This window comes from Ictidomys tridecemlineatus, chromosome 3, assembly GCF_052094955.1.
Source record: "Ictidomys tridecemlineatus isolate mIctTri1 chromosome 3, mIctTri1.hap1, whole genome shotgun sequence".
Taxonomy (NCBI): domain Eukaryota; kingdom Metazoa; phylum Chordata; class Mammalia; order Rodentia; family Sciuridae; genus Ictidomys; species Ictidomys tridecemlineatus.
Window position 1 is genome coordinate 140,867,474 of NC_135479.1, and position 18,552 is coordinate 140,886,025.

Sequence of the window (18,552 nt, forward strand, 5' to 3'; positions counted from 1 at the left end):
AGTGTCAACCTACTATATATACAAACAGAGATATGAAAAATTGTGATATATGTGTAATAAGAATTGTAATACAAAAAAAGTACATGTATAAAGACGTGAATTGGCGTGAATATACTTATATACAAAGATATGAAAAAATGTGCTCTCTATGTGTAATAAGAATTGTAATGCATTCCACTGTTGTGTATTTAAAAAAATAAAATCAATATAAAAATAATAATAAGTGAATAAATAAAAACAAAGGTATTATGTCCAACTACAACTAAAAAAATTAAAAAAAGAAGAGAGAACTTCTTACATAAATAAAAAAAAGATGATAAAGGAATACTACAAACAACTATATATAAACAAATTAGATAACTTAGAGGAAATTTTTAGAATTCCTAGATACTGTATTTAGCTGGGCATGGTGGCCCATGCCTGTGATACCAGTGACTTGGGAGGCTGGGGTGGGAGGATTTCAAGTTCTAGGCCAGTTTCAGCAAGGTACAGTATTTATCCATATCTATATATAATCAAGGATGTGGGTAGAGAAAGTAAATTACTGAAACTAATGCAAGAAAGAAGATTTGAATAGACTTATAGCAATTGAAGATATGGAATCAGAATTTTGAAACTTCTCATGAAGAAAAGCTGTGGTACAGAGAGATTAATTGGTGACTTCTAACAAACATTTCAAGTAGAATCAGTAACAGTTCTTTACAAATGCTTTCCAAAAAGTGGTGAAGTTGGGCATGGTGGCACATTCCTGTAATACCAGCAACTCAGAGGCTGAGGTAGGAGGCTTGCAGGATAGTCTCAGGAACGTAGTGAGACCCTGTCTCAAAATAGAAAGAGCTGGAGATCTAGCTCAATGGTAAAGAACCCCTGGGTTCAATTCGCAGAACTGAAAAAGGAAAAAAAAAAAAAGAAAGAAAGAAAAACAAGCAAACAAAGCAGTAAGGACACTTCCCAGCTCATTCTATGACATTTCTATTACTCTAATATTGAAACCAAAGACTTCATTAGAAAGCTACAGTAAAATAAAATAAAATCCTCAAAAATGACTAGCAAAAGTGCAGCAAGATGAAATCAGCAACATTTAAATAAGGATCTAGCCAGGCAAGGTGGTGCATACCCTGTAATCCCAGCAGTTCCGAAGGCTGAGGCAGGAGGATTGCAAGTTCAAAGCCAGCCTCAGCAACCAAGAGGCGCTAAGCAACTCAGTGAGACCCTGTCCCTAATAAAATACAAAAATTGGGTTGGGGATGTGGCTCAGTGGTTGAATGTCTCTGAGTTCAATTCCTGGCACGCCACCCCACCCCCTGCCCACCAAACAACAAAAAACTGAGCTCAATTGGAGAAATTAGCTGATTCTAAAGCTGGGTCAGGGGATATAAAAAATGAACCTGGAACATCTTTTAGTACCAGAGAGGAAGACAGTTCTCAAAGAACAAAACAGTGGGGTATGTCTATGGACATAAGAGCTACCTGAAGGAACAAAAGCTAAAGCTGGAACAATTTTTTTTTTTTGTACCGGGTATTGAACTCTGGGGCACTCGGCCACTCAGCCACATCCCCAGCCCTATTTTGTATTTTATGTAGAATCTGGGTCTCACTGAGTTGCTTAGTGCCTCACTAAATTGCTTAAGCTGGCTTTGAACACGTGATCTTCTGTCTCAGCCTCCCAAGCCCAATTTTTTTTTAATATTTACTTTTTAGTTGTAGGTAGACACAATACCTTTTTATTTTATTTTTATGTGGTGCTGGGGTCGAATCCAGTGCCTCATGCATGCCAGGCATGCACTCTTCCTCTGAGCCAAAACCCAGCCCCAAGCTGGAACAATTTGAGCAACAAAATAAATAGAACAATATTGGATTATAAAATAAATGTCTATGAGACCCTACTGGTATAAATAAGTGATTGGCTAAATAAATTCATGAGGAAAAAAGTAGACACGTTTCTTTTACAGATAAATTCTAAATAACATGAAGATATTGCCCTTTTGAGAGGGTGGAACATAGCTCCATACCTCTAAAGTGTGAGCTGTAATGGGCATGGGGCATGGTGGTACAAACCTGCAATCCCAGTGATTTGGAGGCTGAGGCAGTGGAACTGGAGTTCAAGGGCAGTCTTGGCAACTTAGCGAGATCCTATCTCAAAAAATAAAATAGCTGGGTGCGGTGAGCACGCCTATAATCCCAGCAGCTCGGGAGGCTGAGACAGGAGAATTGTGAGTTCAAAGCCAGACTCAGCAATGGCGAGGCACTAAGCAACTCAGTGAGGCCCTGTCTCTAAATAAAATACAAAATAGGGATAGGGATGTGGCTTAGTGGTTGAATGCCCCTGAGTTCAGTTCCCAGTACCCCCAAATTAAAAAAAAATAAAAATAAACAAAGGGCTGAGATGTACCCCTGTGGTAGAGTGCTTGCCTAGCATGTGATTCCCAGTAACACACACACACCCACACATACACACACACACACACACACACACACACAAATTGCCACATATTGTGACTTCTTTCTGATGAGTACAGTATGAAAAGGGGAGGAAAAAAAGAATAACTTTGCAACTTTAAGGATCAATTGTGATCAAAGTCAATATCAACAGTGATAAATCATGTCAATAGTGTGTATATATATCCTGAAATGATGGGATAAAATGGTACTTTATCTCCAAGCCCCAAGTTAATCATGAAGGAATTTTGTGCAATAATTGATCAGTACCCCTCAAAACTTCCAGACTAGGCAAAAATAAGAAAAGCATAAGAAATTCTTACATTCTAGAAAAGCCTAAGGAAACATGATGACTAATGTAATGTGGTGTCATAGATGAAATCCTAAACAAACATGAAGTGCAGGTAAGGCCCTGGGTTCGATCCCCAGCACCAAACACAACACACACACAAAACCAAACCAAACCAAATCAAAACAAAAAAAACAAAGACAATCCAGATTAAGTATGGACTTCAGTTAAGAATACCATAAAAGTATTGGCTTATTAGTTATGATAAACGTACCATAGTAATATAAGATAGCATTAGGAGGGCTGGGGTTGTGGTTTAGGATCTGAGCACTTGCCTTACACATGTGAGGCACTGGGTTCTCAGCACCACATAAAAATAAATAAACAAAATAAAGATATTGTGTTCATGTATTACCAAAAAGATTTTTTTTTAAAAGATAGCATTAGGAGATACTAGGTGTGGGGTAAAAGAGAATCCTGCATTATTATCCTTTCAACTTTTCTGGAAGTCAAAAAAAGTAGTCTAAAAAATGAGTATTAGGAGTGTGGCTTAGTGGTACACTATGTGCTTATTATGTATGAGGCCATGGGTTCAATCCCCCACACCAATAAAACAAACAAAAAAACTACAAAAATATTTTAAAGTAAAACAATTTATTTTTTAAAAAACATATACATATTATACACATACACATATATAGAATTACAGATAAGGGGAAAAATATCAGAAAGTTAATAGTGAATTTATTTATTTATTTATTTATTTATGTATTGTGGTGCTAGAGATTGAACTCGAGGCCTGGTGCATGCTCTAGCAACTGGAGCTATATCCCCAGCCTTAATAATATTTTTTTTTAAAAAACTTTTTCTATTAAATATTTCTTACTGATAAATATTACTCTGAACAACAACAACAACAAAACAAAATTTTTAAAGCCATGAACAAAAAAAATGATTGTTTTATATTTTTCTTATTTTGCTGAGCTTGGAAGTTATGAGGAGTACTGATCAAATATTTTATGGAATGACCTTCAACCCTGGCCTTATCATTTCTACTGAATTTTGTCCTATAACTATTCTATAATAGGAGGCACGTTTTTCTGTTCTGCTGCCTAGGATGCAGATAATATATTTGCAAGGCCAGCTAATTCATACTGAACACACATAGTGTGACACATACAGGTGCATTGCTGAGGCTGGCTTTGAACTCATGATCTCTTAATCTCTTTGAACTCATGATCTCCTAACAACCCAGTGAGGTGATGTGTTGGACAGCTTTCCATTACTAGAACATGAGATAATCAACTTATAAAGAGAAAAGATTTATTGTTGCTCACAGTTTTGGAGGCCCCAGTCTGACTGATTGGCTCCATTGTTTGGGGGCTGTGGTGGCGTATCTTGGTAGGAGTACATGACAGAGCAAAACCACTCACCCCATGGCTAGGAAGAAAAGAGAATGAGGAACTAGGCCAGGGTCCCTCAATTCCCTTCAAAAGCATGCCCCCAGTGACAAAGACTTCCCATTAGGTGCTACTATTTTTTTTGAGGCAGTGGGTTTGAACTCAGGGGCACTGGACCACTGAGCCACATCCCCATCCCTATTTTGTATTTTATTTAGAGACAGGATCTTACTGAGCTGCTTAGTGCCTCACCATTGCTGAGGCTGGCAGCTGGCTTTGAACTCATGATCCTCTTGTCTTAGGCTCCTGAGCTGCTGGGATTACAGGCATGTGTCACCACACCTGGCTAGGCCCTCTTTCTTCTTCTTCTTCTTCTTTTTAAATATTTATTTGTAGTTATAGGTGGACACAATATTTTTATTTTATTTTTATAAGGTGCTGAGGATCGAACCCAGTACCTCATGTGTGCTAGATGAGCACTCTACCACTGAGCTACAACCCCAGCCCTAGGCCCTACTTCTTAAAGGTTCCAGTACTTCTGTTATAGTTAAGCATCATTCCAGGGTTTCATAAATTGACTTCCAGACCATTCACATATAATCGAATCAAGCCTTTATTGAAGCACACTGGTGGTTACTGACCAGAACATAAAGCTGTCCCGTGATCAGCCCTGAACAATTGCAAGGGCTCTCCTTTTAAGTCTGAAAACTGCAAAAGGAGTGTCTTGGGAGGTCCAGCCAATGCAAGCAAGCCAGGAGAGTGCAGTCAGGCAGAGGATGCTTAGCCAATCACAATTAACCCAGTCACCCCAGTTACAGAAATAGAGCCCCATTAGGTAGTTCTGTATTCTTAAAGGTTTTTCTATAGAAAAAAGAAAAGAATATCTTGCCCAAGTCATGAATCTTCTACTTGGCATGGCTGTTTTACAAAATGGAGTCACCTTTGCTTCTACTATCACACTTGCTATGGACTGGGGACCAAGCCTGTATCACATGGGCTTTGGGGGAATATTTAAGATCAAAATTATAGCAGGTGGGTACAAATGCAATCATCTTCTCCATTTTACAGTTGGGAAAACTTGGAGTGGTTAGGTACTTGCCAGACTAGTAAGAGGTAGAGCCAGAATTCAAACCCAAGCCAACTGACTCCAGAGCCCATGATGGCTGGTGCGAGGATGGAACATGGAACCTGGCTGGTGTTGGGCTACATTCAAGGCTCAGGGTGATGGCTGAAGGGAAGCTTGGTAGGTATTGAGGCTCTGTATGGCAACCTCAAAGCCCAGCCTCCTAGCGACTCCTGACTCCCTTAGGACCCAACTACTGTCTAAGGCATGGGGCTGGGGTGGAGGCTTCCCTTTGCTCCTCAGCGGTAAGCCCTCTTCTTCCTAGAACTAGGGGAAATGAGGCTGTGACTTGCACAACATTCACATTTGTGCAAGATGCCACCTGCCCCTGCTTTGGCACAGTCTGTGAGGTTATAGAGGGGCTATCTCAAAGGGAAGCAGAGGGACACTGGGAGTTAGTCTGACCTCTGTTTTGCCATTCACTAGCCCTTACTCCTTGGGCAAGATTCTGAACGTCTTTGAGCCCATTTCTTCATTGATAAGATGATAAAACAACCCACAGGGTTGTTCTGAGGATTAACAAAGTAATCTATATAAAATAATTAGCCTAGGGCTGGGGCTGGGGCTCAGTGGTAGGGTGCTTGCCTAGCACAAGTGAGGCACTGGGTTCAATACTCAGCACCACATAATAAACAAATAAAATAAAGAAACAGAAACAATGCCCCATTAGGTAGTTCCGTATTGTGTCCATCTATAGCAAAATAAAATAAAATAATTAGCCTATTACTCAGCCTATAGAAGTACTCAATAAATTTGAGCTAATATAATAATTAATAGGTCATATTTATATTGCCACCTCAAATCCTCCTTTGGAATGATATAGGGGTAAAAAATAAATATAAAACTCTTAGGTAGTCTAGATTTTTCCATGAACCTATATGGCACATTATTTTTCTGTTAGACAAAAACAGAGAAAATCAAAATGAAACAAGAGGGGTGCTTGGTAGTGGAAGGGAAGTCCCCCTATGGGGAAAGAGAACTAGCTAGGCTGAAGAGAACTGCCTCACTCAAGGCCACGCTAGCCTCAGGAAGTACCTATATCCAGGAAAAGGGCCATACCCAGAGAGTTCCATTCAGCTGCAGGATCAATTGAGATGGTTGCTACATAGACACTCCCAGGCCAAAGTCTCCCTGTCCTGCTACTCTCTCTCCAGAGGGCATCTTTTAAAAAACTTTCTATATGCATATCCCAGACGCATTACCTGTGTGACAGTTGTAAGGTGTGATTATTAAATGACCCTTTCTCTGGCATTCTGATCTTATCTTCACAATGGGCATGTATTCTCCTACTGAGTCCTTAGGTTTTTTTTTTTTTTTTTTTTTGATTTGTTTGTTTTTGGTACTAGAGATTGAATCTAATTATCACTGAGCCACATGCTCAGTTCTTTTCATTTTATTTTATTTTGAGACAGGGTTTCATTAAGTGGCTTGGGGCTATATTGTTAAGTCTGGCCTTGAACTTGAATCTCCTGTCTGTCTCAGCCTCCCTAGTTGCTGGGATCACAGGTATGTACACTGTACATGGATGCACTGTGTCCTTGAAGATGCGTGTAAACCAAATAATTTGTAGAAAATGGTCAAAGTCAGAGATTGGGAAAAAATATAAAATAACACTGATTCTTGCATCATTTCCCGGCCTTACCTTCCTATTCCACTCCTACCCAAGTGGAAAAAATTTTTTTCACAAGCCACTGAAGAGGACAAGCCAAAACACACATCTCAGAGGTGCTTGGCATTGAACTTGCTTCACATGCAAAGGATCTTCAATAAAAACTGACTTTTCTTGTTTTCCCCTAACATCTTAAGCAAAAAGGGGAAAACTCACTCTTTACTCTGCATAAGAAAAGCTGCGAAAATCCTCCAGGCTCATCAAGATTTTAAATGTTAGCAATAATGAGTTCCTTAATGGATCTGGGTCTTTGGGGATTTGAACAAAGAGGGAACACATGCAGAGGTGGCAAATTCTAGCTTGCCAGATGATGCTGAAAACACTGCATGAACTAATACCTACTCTCCTGAGTGATTTTCAGGTCACTGATTGAGCTGTCCAGAGGAAAAGAAATGCAGTGTGGTGGTTCAGTTGAGGGGAGGGCGGGGTAGCAATGAATCTAATGGACTATGGAACTCAGAGGTGACTATTCTCAATTTCCAAAGGAGATCCCTGAAGACCCTTGACACAGTTGATAATCCTGTGCACACAAACCGTGAAAATATCTTTAAACATTCCTTTAGCGTCTGGGCACACCATAGTCTTGAGACTAGCTATTTACCTGGGTAAATTATTCTCTCTTATTGAGGTGCAGAGTGATAGCAAGTGGAGGAGCAAGCAAGGGAGCTCTCTTCTCAGTGGAAATGGCCCCACAATCCTCTCATCACCATGACCAGTTTCATCTTTATCTATTTTCAGTAGAACCCAATTTTGGGTCTATTGATCAAGCATATAGTGATAATCTATTGTTGGATGCGAAACATTCTGGATTTCCAACAGACATCACGCATGACAGATTGCTGAGTTTTATGCCTAAAACTACTCTAATCCCAAGATCATTCTGCCTTTGTTTTGATATAACTTAGTTTTATTTTCTTATGTTCCCAGAATCACCCATTTGTTCTCTCCTATCTCTCTAGAATATACTCCCCAATTAAGTAAGGTATAATATTGACCATTCTTCTGCGCCATATGGTTATGAACATAGCCTTTCATTTTCATGAATTTATTATTCTGTGATGCTTCTACCTAGGTAACTTTTTGGCTTGTTGTTTTTAAAACCATTCTAGATTTATGCATATAACCAAATTTATTGCCTCCTAGGTTCCTTGAGCATCAGCACTATGAAGAAAGATTTTTAAGGTCATCTTGTTCCTCCCCATCCCGTATGGATTCACAAATGAGGTCTCCAGAGAGACTCTTTGAGGAGGAAGAGTTACTGGTAAACCATTTCAGAATATCGTACTCGTTGGTAAGATTAGTAGCATCTACTTTGTCTTGTCATTAGAATTTTCTAGTAATAGCAGCGTCTTACTACTGGTGAGGCTTGGAACTTAACTGATGGAGCCAATGTTGCCAAATAGAATCATGGAAGGATAGGACTGGAGGTCCAGGCTGAAGTAGAAGCCCCGAGGACTTATTGTTGAGACTGCTTTGTTTTCACTCAGCACTTAATCCACCATATATACATTGTTTACATTTTTTTTTTTTGTACCAGGGATTGAATTCAGGTGCACTCAACCACCGAGACACATCCCAGCCCTATTTTGTATTTCATTTAGAGACAGGGTCTCACTGAGTTGCTAAGCCCCTCACCATTGCTGAGGCTGGCTTTGAACTCCTGATCCTCCTGTCTCAATCTCCCAAGTGGCTGGGATTGTTTGTAATTTTTAAAAGGAGTAATTTTTTTTTCTTTTGGTACCAAGGATTGAACCCAGTGTGCTTAACACCTGAACTACATCCCCAGCACCCCCTACTTTATTAAATTTTTTTTTAGTTGTAGATGGACACAATGCCTTTATTTAATTAATTTATTTTTATGTGGTGCTGAGTGAGGATCGAACCCAGGGCCTCACGCATGCTAGACAAGTGCTCTACCTCTGAGCTACAACCCCAGCAACCTCAACCCTTTTTATATATTGTTTTTTAATTTAGAGAGGGTCTCCCTGAGTTGCTTAGGGCTCTCTAAATTGTTGAGACTGGCCTTGAACTTCTGATATTCCTGTCTCAGCCTCCTGGGCTGTTGGGATTACAGGAGTGCACCGCCACACTCAAATGGGTAATGCTTTTATTGTAGATAGATAGAATGTTGATACATCCATTCCTTGCACATTATACAACTGTTTAAAGAAATGAGGTAGAATTCTGTGCATTGATAGCAAATCACATCCAGAATAAATTCAGTTAAAAAAGCAAATGGTAAAGTGATTACCTTGGTGATGGGAGACGGGGGTAGTAAGGACAGTGGGAATCAACTGGAAAGGGGCAGGAAGACAATTTGGAGAGAATAGAAATGTTATATATCTGTTTTGAGGGGCAGTTGCATGGGTGTATACAATAGTCCAAATTTATCAAATTAAGAACAGTGAAATTTATTATATGTAAATTATGGCACTATTTTAAAAAGCAAGCTGCAAAATCCCATGTTTAATATGATCCCACTTGAATTATCAAAAGGAAATACAACCATTTTGTGCTCCTATGTGCTTAAAGTTATTTCTGAAAGGAGACTTAGGAAATTATAGATAATGATTACTTCTATGGAGTGAACCAGAGTGGGCAAAAGCAAAAATTTTGTTTTTCATTTCATAACCTTTCTTAGTATTTGAGATGTTTTCTTTCCCCATATACATACTTGCAAATGTACACACACATACATATTTTTTAAGTGCCATTTTTGTTGCAGTAGGAGTCTGGCTTCTTGGGTAAACAAATGCCTTTCACAAACATATGCTTAAATCTACACACCAATAGGGTTGGGGCTATAGCTCAGTGGCAGAGCACTTGCCTAGCATGTGTGAGGCCCTGAGTTCAATGCTTAATGCCACATAAAAAAATAAATAAAATAAAGGCATGACGTCCATCTACAACTACAAATTTTCTTTTTAATTCTACACACTAGTGACTTTAAAATTTAAAAAATTTTTCATATTACTTGAGAAGCACTTCCTTAAGTACCTCTGTGAATTTGAATATGAGGGCTACTAGGTTTGAGTGGTTCTTCTGGAATAGGAATGGTATAGCTATGGCAAGCCAACTGTTTGCATTCAATAACCCAAACATAGCCCAGCTGATTTTACACATCTCAATACCAAGTTTCAGAAGCATTTAGCACACATATACAATCCTTATTCTTAAACACCTTGGTTCTACTTGTGAAAAAGTAGAGGATCATTGTAAAATAGGAAAAACGTCCGGACCATATCATATCTCTGTAGCAAAAGGTAAGACAACAAATTAGAATGTGAACAAGAACCAAGACTCAACTCTGCATAGCACCAATGCTCACCCGCTTCATTTCAAAGGAAGTGAGTTTGGAAACCCCCTACAACCCACAGACCCATATAAACTTCTCTTTATATGTGAAAACAATGAGTCAGGAAGCAGAAAATGTAAGATGGTTTCCTTAACAGTATATTCTTTAATAATGATTCAAAACTTGAGCAATTTCTTATTTCCTTTTTTCTTCTTATATAGGCCTACTTCTAGACAGACAGACAATCCCACAGAAGATGCTAAATGAGACCTTATAAAAGTTGAAACAAGCAAGCTTCGTGCAGTAACTGTGGGAGTTTAGAAAGCACAGATATTATAACCTTGTACAGTAGGAAGAACTAGTACTTACCTTATGTCACCTCAAAAAATGAAATAAAAATCTAGGTGGTTTAAGGATGCAAATGTAAAAGGTCAAACTGTAAACATTTTAGAAAAAAAATACAAAAATATATTTATGACTTTCAGATAGAGATAGGATATAATTTTTAAAAATCATACATAAAATTGCAAACCATAAAATAAAATGTTGATAAATTGTATTCTATTAAAATTAAGAACTTATTAAAATATTCCAAAAAAAAAATTCCATGAGGAGGGGCTGAGGGTATAGCTCATGCCTAGCATGAATAAGGCCCTGGATTTGACCCTTGCACTGCCCAAAGGAAAAAGCTTCCATGTAGAAGGCAAAAAACACTATGCACATATATTATGACGTATATAACCAACAAATTATTTGTGCAAAAATATGAAAACATGTATAATTATTTAAGTCATTCAAATATATTACATATCCTATTTAGAAATGTATTTTACAATTAAAAAAAAAACAGACAAGGGCTAAGGGTTGTAGCTCAGTGGTAGAGCGTTTGCCTCACATGCATGAGGCACTGAGTTTGATCCTCAGTACCACATAAAAATAAAAAAAAATAAAATAAAAATACTGAATCCATCTACAACTAAAATAATAATAAGCAAAACAAAACAGACAAGCTGGGAGCGGTAGCACATGCCTGTAATTCCAGCGGCTCAGGAGGCTGAGGAAGGAAGATCGCAGGTTTGAATCTACTAGCCTCAGCAACTTGCAATTTAGCAAGCCCTTAAGCCCTTAGCAACAGAGTGAGACCTATCTCAAAAAAAAAAAAAAAATGAAAGGGGCTGGGAATGTGGCTCAGTGGTTGAGCCCCCCTGGGTTCAATCCTTGGTACCAAAAACAAACAAACAAAAACTTAGGGTTCTGTAACTGTAACTGGATCTCTCCAATTTGTTTTGTTATGTTACACATACACATAATAATAGTCCTTTCTTCATGAGGTTTGTGGAGTTTAAATGACAGTAGTGATAAAACACCCTGCCTGGCACATGGCAAGAACTCAATAAATGCTTAATGGTTACATCTATAAATAAGTAGTAGCATCAGAGCCAGGCAAGAATCCAATCAGCTCCTTAAATCCTTTGTGATCTCAAACAGGACTGTTTTGAGATCCCTTGATTGAGGTGAGGGTGGCCCTGGCAGAAGAAGAAAGGGGCAGGAAGCAGGTACAGAGGGATGGAGCTTTAAGGTGACCACCAGGCTGTTGTGTACTTAACTCACGAGTTATTTCTCCTACAGCCGAATACATTCATGGAACCTTCTCCAAAATAGACTTTATTTTAGGTCACAAAGCAACTCTTAGCAAATACAAAAAATATTGATATAAAATAATAAATTGACAGCCACCCCCAGCAAAAATAAACACATTGAGATTAAACAATATACTTTTGAATGATGAATGGGTGACAGAAGAAATCAAAAGAGAAATTTAAAAACTCTTAGACTCAAGAGAGAGAGAATTTTTTTTAATATTCATTTTTTTTTTTTTTTAGTTTTTGGTGGACACAACATCTTTGTTTGTATGTGGTACTGAGGATCGAACCCGGGCCACATGCATGCCAGGTGAGCACACTACCGCTTGAGCCACATCCCCAGCTCAAAACTCTTAGGCTCAAATGAGAGTACTGATACAACATATCAGAACCTCTAGGACACCATGAAGGCAGTTCTAAGAGGAAAGTTCATAGCTATGAATGCCTACATAAGAAAACCAGAAAGATCCCAAATAAACAACCTAATGATACATCTCAAGGCCCTTAAAAAAGAAGAACAAACCACCAGGTATGGTGGCCCACACCTATAATCCCAGCAGCTGGGGAGGCTGAGTCAGGAGGATCACAAGTTCAAGACCAGCTTCTGCAATTTAGTAAGACCCTAAGCAACTTACTGAGATCCTGTCTCAAAGTAAAAAATAAAAAAGGCTGAGGATGTGGATCAGTGAAAAAGTGCCCCTGAGTTGAATCTCCAATACAAAAAAAAAAAAAAAAAGCAACATCAAACCCATTCCAAAAGGAGTAGAAGGAAGGAAATATTTAAGATCAGAGCCAAAATCAATGAAACTGAGAATTTAAAAATGAGAAAGGATCAATGAAATGTTTGCAATGAGAATTAAAGGATCAATGAAACATCTTCACCTTATAGGCAAAGACAGCCACAGGATGAAAGTGAAAAGATAGACACTGACATACAATGTGAATGGAGGCCCCCAAACAAGCAGGAGTAGCTACTCTCATATCTATCTGACAAAGTAAACTTCAAGCCAACATTAATTAGAAGAGACAAAGAAGGTCACTTCACACTGGTAAAGGAAACAAGAAGATATAACAATAATGAATATTTATGCTCCAAACATGAGTGCAACTAGTTAAATAAAAGAGATGCTATTCTAACTAAAATCTCAAGTGGACCCCAGGACAATAATACTGGGTGATTTCAACACACCTCTCTCACCCATGACCTATTTATTGGTGGGAGATAGTTTATAAACTCAGGATCTGAAAGATGTTATAGATCAAATGGACTTAACAAACATCGACAGAATATTTCAATCAACAACAGCTGAATATATTTTCTTCTCAGTGGTTTACAGAACCTTCTCAAAATAGATCATGTTTTAGGCCACAAAGCAACTCAGCAAATACAAAAAAATTCCCAAGTTATTTCTTCTATTCTTCCCACTCCCTGGCTCTGAGGCAGGAGCTTTTTATTTCAAAACACCTCCCACAGTAAACCTTCCCTCCCATGAAGACAGCTGCAGGACTCAGCCTGGGGCAGGATGCTGGGGGTGGACACCTGGGAGCAGAAACCATCTCAATGAAGACATTTTTCTCTTTTTTTTAGCAAAAATGCTCCTTAGCAGTGGATAGCCAACTTCCATTTTTCAATAGGAGACACCAACTTAGGAAACTCACTAGGCCCTTACTCAGCTGTACTGAAAACAGGAATTCTTTTTTTGGTGGGGAGAGTATCAGGGATTGAACTCAGGGGCACTCAACTACTGAGCCACATCCCCAGCTCTATTTTGTATTTTATTTAAAGACAGGGTTTCACTGAGTTGCTTAGCGCCTCCCTAAATTGCTGAGGCCAGCTTTGAACTCACGATTCTTCTGTCTCAGCCTCCCGAGCCATTGGGATTACAGGTGTGCACCACCGATCCTGGCCAGGAGTCTTAATAAAAGTTTAAGTGCTTGGTGACTGAGGTGGATGGAGAATGGGGCCCAGTGGAGACTGGAGCAAATGACCTCTGGAATGAGCAGAGAGAGCCTCAACACCATGAACATGCCTGTCTCATCTGATTCTATGTCTTAATTTTTTATTCCAAAAATATAATCTCCATGCATCTTCAATTCTAAAGCTTTTTGAGGACTTGTTTCTTTGTATCATGATTTTAGCATAAGGAAGTTTGGTTCCTCTCCAAAACACTGAGGGGATTGCCCAAGCAACTCAAAGGGCACAGGCCATGCAGTCCTCATGTCCTATGGGACATAGTTAAAGACATGGTCCCCAGCAGTGGCAGAAGCAATCCTATTCATATTGTCCCACTCTCACAGTCAAGGGTGCAAAGAGCTGGGCAGGATTTAGCAGAACCTGAGAGTTAAGCTACTCGGAATCTGCTGGGCTATAGGTGGGCATGGGCTTGCAGCCAAGACCATAGGAGGCCTGAAGCTGAAGCTCAGCAAATGTCTTCCTCTCTTGTCCTCATATACTCTGACTGCCACCTTGGCACCCAGCCCAGACAGGCGCCTGGTCAGAATAAGAGCTGAACAAGTGTGAGAGAAAAGAGGCATGGAAGCCAGGTCTCCCAGGCTGGCATCTGACTGCAAGTCAGCCTGGAGATCAAGAAGGAAATACTTTACCAAAATCCACATGGCAAATGATTGCTGGGCTTCTGCAGGGAAGTTCGTAAGAAGAAGTCGAGCCACAGAGGCATGGCTTGGTGACTTGCTTGTCTGCTATACTTCTGCCACACAAGCTTTGCCTTCTGTCCCTTAGGGAGAATTTGCTGTATCAGGAAGATTTATTGCAACATCATTCTTGGATTAACATGTCTCTTTACTTAGGTCTTTATTTATTTTTCTGCCAGGTGATTAAAGTAGGACCTGCAGAATTATCCTTACACCACAAAGACATGCCCTTGGTTTTCAACCAACTGGGCTTAACAAGTCATGCCCCAAAGACAGAACAATAGGTTACACATTAAAACACTGACATTTTTAAGAAGTTCAGGCAAAATCTGGAACTTGCATTAAAACATCTGTATAGCCAAGCATGATGTCCCATGCCTGTAGTTCCAGCTATTTGGATGACTGAGGCAGGATTGTTTAAATCCAGAAAATTTTTTTTGGGGGGGGGTGTATGGGTGATTGAACTCAGGGGCACTCAATCACTGAGACACATCCCCAGCCTATTTTTTTTTTGTATTTTATTTAAAGACAAGGTCTCACTAAGTTGTTAAGTGCCTTGCATTCTGCTGAGGCTGTCTTTGAACTCGCAATCCTCCTCTGGATTGTAATCTCAGCCTCTGGAGCCACTAGGATTATAGTCGTGTGCCACCAGGCAAGCCCAGGAATTTAAGACCAACCTGGGCAACATAGCAAGACTCCACCTCAAAAAAAAAAAAGAGTGGGTGGGGTGGGGAAAAGAGAATAAGTATTTGTAGAATTTGTCCTCACATATTTCCAGTGGATTTTTTTCTTAATGGTTAAATTTGGGAGTGGTTTCAATAGAACAATACTCATGGATAAACTAAACCTTAGTTCCACCCTTCCTCTCTTTGAGAGATTGAACAGCTCTGAAGCAGTGTTCAATAGATGTGTAACACAAGCCACAAATATAATTTTAAGGCTTCAAATTTAAAAACAAAACCCAAGAAGAGACAGGTAAAATCACGTTTTTTTTTTTTTTGGTACTATGTATTGAACTCAGAGGTACTCGACCACTGAGCCACATCCCCAGCCACATTTTATATTTTATTTAGAGACAGGGTCTCACTAAGTTGCTTTGTGTTTCACCATTGCTGTGGCTGGCTTTGTACTTGTGATCCTCCTGCCTCAGCCTCTAGAGCAGCTGGGATTACAGGCATGTGCCACCATGCCCAATTGGTAAAATTAATTTTAATAAAGTATGTGATTTCACTCAACATATCAAAATATTTTCATTTCAACAGATAATCAACATATTAATGTGATATTTTATATTCCTTTTGTCATAAAAACATCTTCATAATCAGCCATGTCTTCTATACTTGCAGCACATTTCGAGGGCTCGTATGGTTAGTGGTTTAGCACAAACTTAGAGCACCAAGTCTGAATTTCCCAGCTCAGCCTTCCAGATCCTTCTTAATGTGACTTTCATTTACTGATTTAGGCATGTTTACCCCTGAGCAGAGAGGAAAGACTTAGAGAGCTTCTCTCCCTTTACATGGACTCCCACAAGAGCCTTGAGATGGAAAGTGATTAGGTTAAAGTTACAAAAATAGTGACAACACCCAGGCTTTCCTGACTTTAGGAACAAATGGAACCATTGGAACCAGTTAAGTATTGTTCACTTATTTTTTTTAAGAAAATATTATTGGGAAGAATCAACAAATGAATGGTTCCTCCTCTGCTTTGCTGAAAATTTTTAGATGATCTCAGCTTCTCAGAACCTGGTGCTGAGGATTAGTCATTCCCACAGCTAGCCCCATGACTGTGTCCAGCAGGCTGTGCTGGCTTTTAGATGGCTTCTGGGGAAGCTGCTTCTGGCTCTATAGGTCACGGGGTTTTGTACAAGTCAGTGGGGGGAAGCGCCATAGAAATGCACCCCCACGTCCTATTCTCAGTAGCCTAGGGCAAGGCATTTCAAGAGACAGGGAAATGGAAGTGACATCCAGACCCCAAGTCCTGCAGGAAACAGAAATCAGGGAACACCGGCCCTGGGACCAGGTATCTCCAGCAGGCAGGCGGGCAGAGTGTTTATGGATGCAAAGGAACCAAATCCCCTCCACATAGAAATGCCTTCAGTGTCCAGTTCAGAGCTCTATTCCAGTGCTCCTCAAAAATTAATGTTTCACGATTCCTTAGGGATCTTGTTAAAATGAGGATTCTGTTTCAGTTGGGTAGCCCCATCTTCCTGTCTCCCAGGTGAGAGTTATTGCTGATTCAGGGACCATACTTACAAGCAAGGGTCTATGCTATCTATTCAAAGGTACATGACCCAAAGGTGAGGAGACCCAGTTGTGCTGGACAGGGCTTGGCTATTTGTCCCCATGGAGAGGTATGGAACTAACAATGATAGTTAACATCACCAAAGTACAACTGTGCTCTGTACTCCGTACCCTCCTTCAATCTCCACAACAGCCCTATGAGCAGGTGCCTACCCTGTCTTATTTATAGATAAGGAAACCAAAGCACAGAGAGGCTAGGTAACTTGCTTAAGCGGGTCGGTCATAAAACTGGTATTTGGACCCAGGCCACCTACTTTTTTTTTTTTTTTACAGGAGGAAAAGCTTATTTGGGGCTCATGGTCTTAGAAGTCTTAGTCCATAAATGGCCGATTCCATTGCTATGGGCCAGTGGTGTGACAGAACATCATAGTAGAAGAGTGTGGTGGAGGAAAGTGGCTCAAGACATTCAAGACATGGCACCAGGAAGCAGAAAGGACATCACCTGGTTTTCTTCTTCTTCTTCTTCTTCTTCTTTTTTTTTTTTTTTTGTACTGTGGATTGAACTCAGGGGCACTCAACCACTGATCCACATCCCTAGCCCTTTTTGTATTTTTGTATTTTATTTAGAGACAGGGTCTTACTGAGTTGCTTAGCACCTCACTTTGGCTGAGACTGGCTTTGAACTCGGCGATCCTCCTGCCTCAGCCTCCCTAGCCGCTGTGATTACAGGCGTGCACCACCTGGTTTTTAATACACCCCAGTAGTAGCATACTTAAAGGTTATGTAACGTGAGCAGTCTTGAGAGACTCTGAGGCTGGAGAATGTTATCTTGGTAGCTGGTTACACCATGTCTATGATCTATTATCAGAATTCTTCCAAACTGTGATGAGCTCTCCAAAGTTTGTTTCAAAATGCTTGTAAGCCTTCTTCCCCTCACCATGACATACCTTTTATCTTCAAACAACTTCAAAGTTTGTATTTATTTATTTTTAAATAAACGTTTAGTTTCTTAGGAGTTCTGAAAGGGTATTATAAGTAATCAGTATGGACTTGAGGAATTTTATCTCTAATTTCCTCACTCTGGAGGACAGGTCCTATTGGGCTTCAAACACTGTTGATCCATCTTCTCTCCCTTAGGGGGCATGGGGCCATGTTAGCCTGTTGGGCCCAAGGTTTTCTTGTTTGTTCTCTTTGATCCACTGCCATCTGTGGTTCCAGGAGGAGCTGAGGGTGTTGAGGCTGAATTTCACTTTTCAGATCAGGATGACTGGGTTCCAGTCCTGCTCTTTCTCTATTTAGCTATGTGGCCTGGTCAGGTCACAACTGTTCTTTGGGCCTTGGCTTTATCATCTGTATCATGAGATGAGAAAGCTATCTACACCAAGAGTCTAGCCAGATGTTCTGAAGTGCTAGCATTTTGCATGTGTGGGGTGTGTGTGTCTTGGTATTGGGGATTGAATTCAGTGTTGCTTTACCATTGAGCTATATTTTCAGTCCCCGCTTCTCTTTATTTTGAGATGGGATCCCCCTAAGTTGCTGAGGCCAACTTCAACATTGCAATCCTCCTGCTGGGGCCAGTGGTATGACTGGCTGCTAGGGTTGCAGGTGTGTTGTTTTTGAGGACTTCTGATCTTTGGCAGGCTTTTCTTAACAGCTTGGGATGTTCTGTGTGATTGGTGCAGAAAGGGGTGACTGTTTTCCTGCAAAACAAGGAGTCCAAAGAATGGAGAGAAATTGTTTGGCACACAAGTCCTTGTACTTATTCAGAATCCCTCTTGGTGGATATGGTCCCTTCAACTTAT

At 39.9% G+C, this 18,552-nt stretch overlaps 1 long non-coding RNA gene across 1 annotated transcript in view; it reads left to right on the top strand.

Moving 5' to 3' along the window:
• LOC144376390 (uncharacterized) overlaps nucleotides 1-17,762 on the top strand; it is a 46,563-nt gene extending 28,801 nt beyond the window's left edge. Inside the window, exons 4-6 of the long non-coding RNA XR_013436831.1 lie at nucleotides 8,064-8,181; nucleotides 12,099-12,168; nucleotides 17,084-17,762. This is a non-coding gene — a long non-coding RNA (uncharacterized LOC144376390). The remainder of the gene's footprint in view (nucleotides 1-8,063; nucleotides 8,182-12,098; nucleotides 12,169-17,083) is intronic.
• Nucleotides 17,763-18,552: the final 790 nt, after the last annotated feature.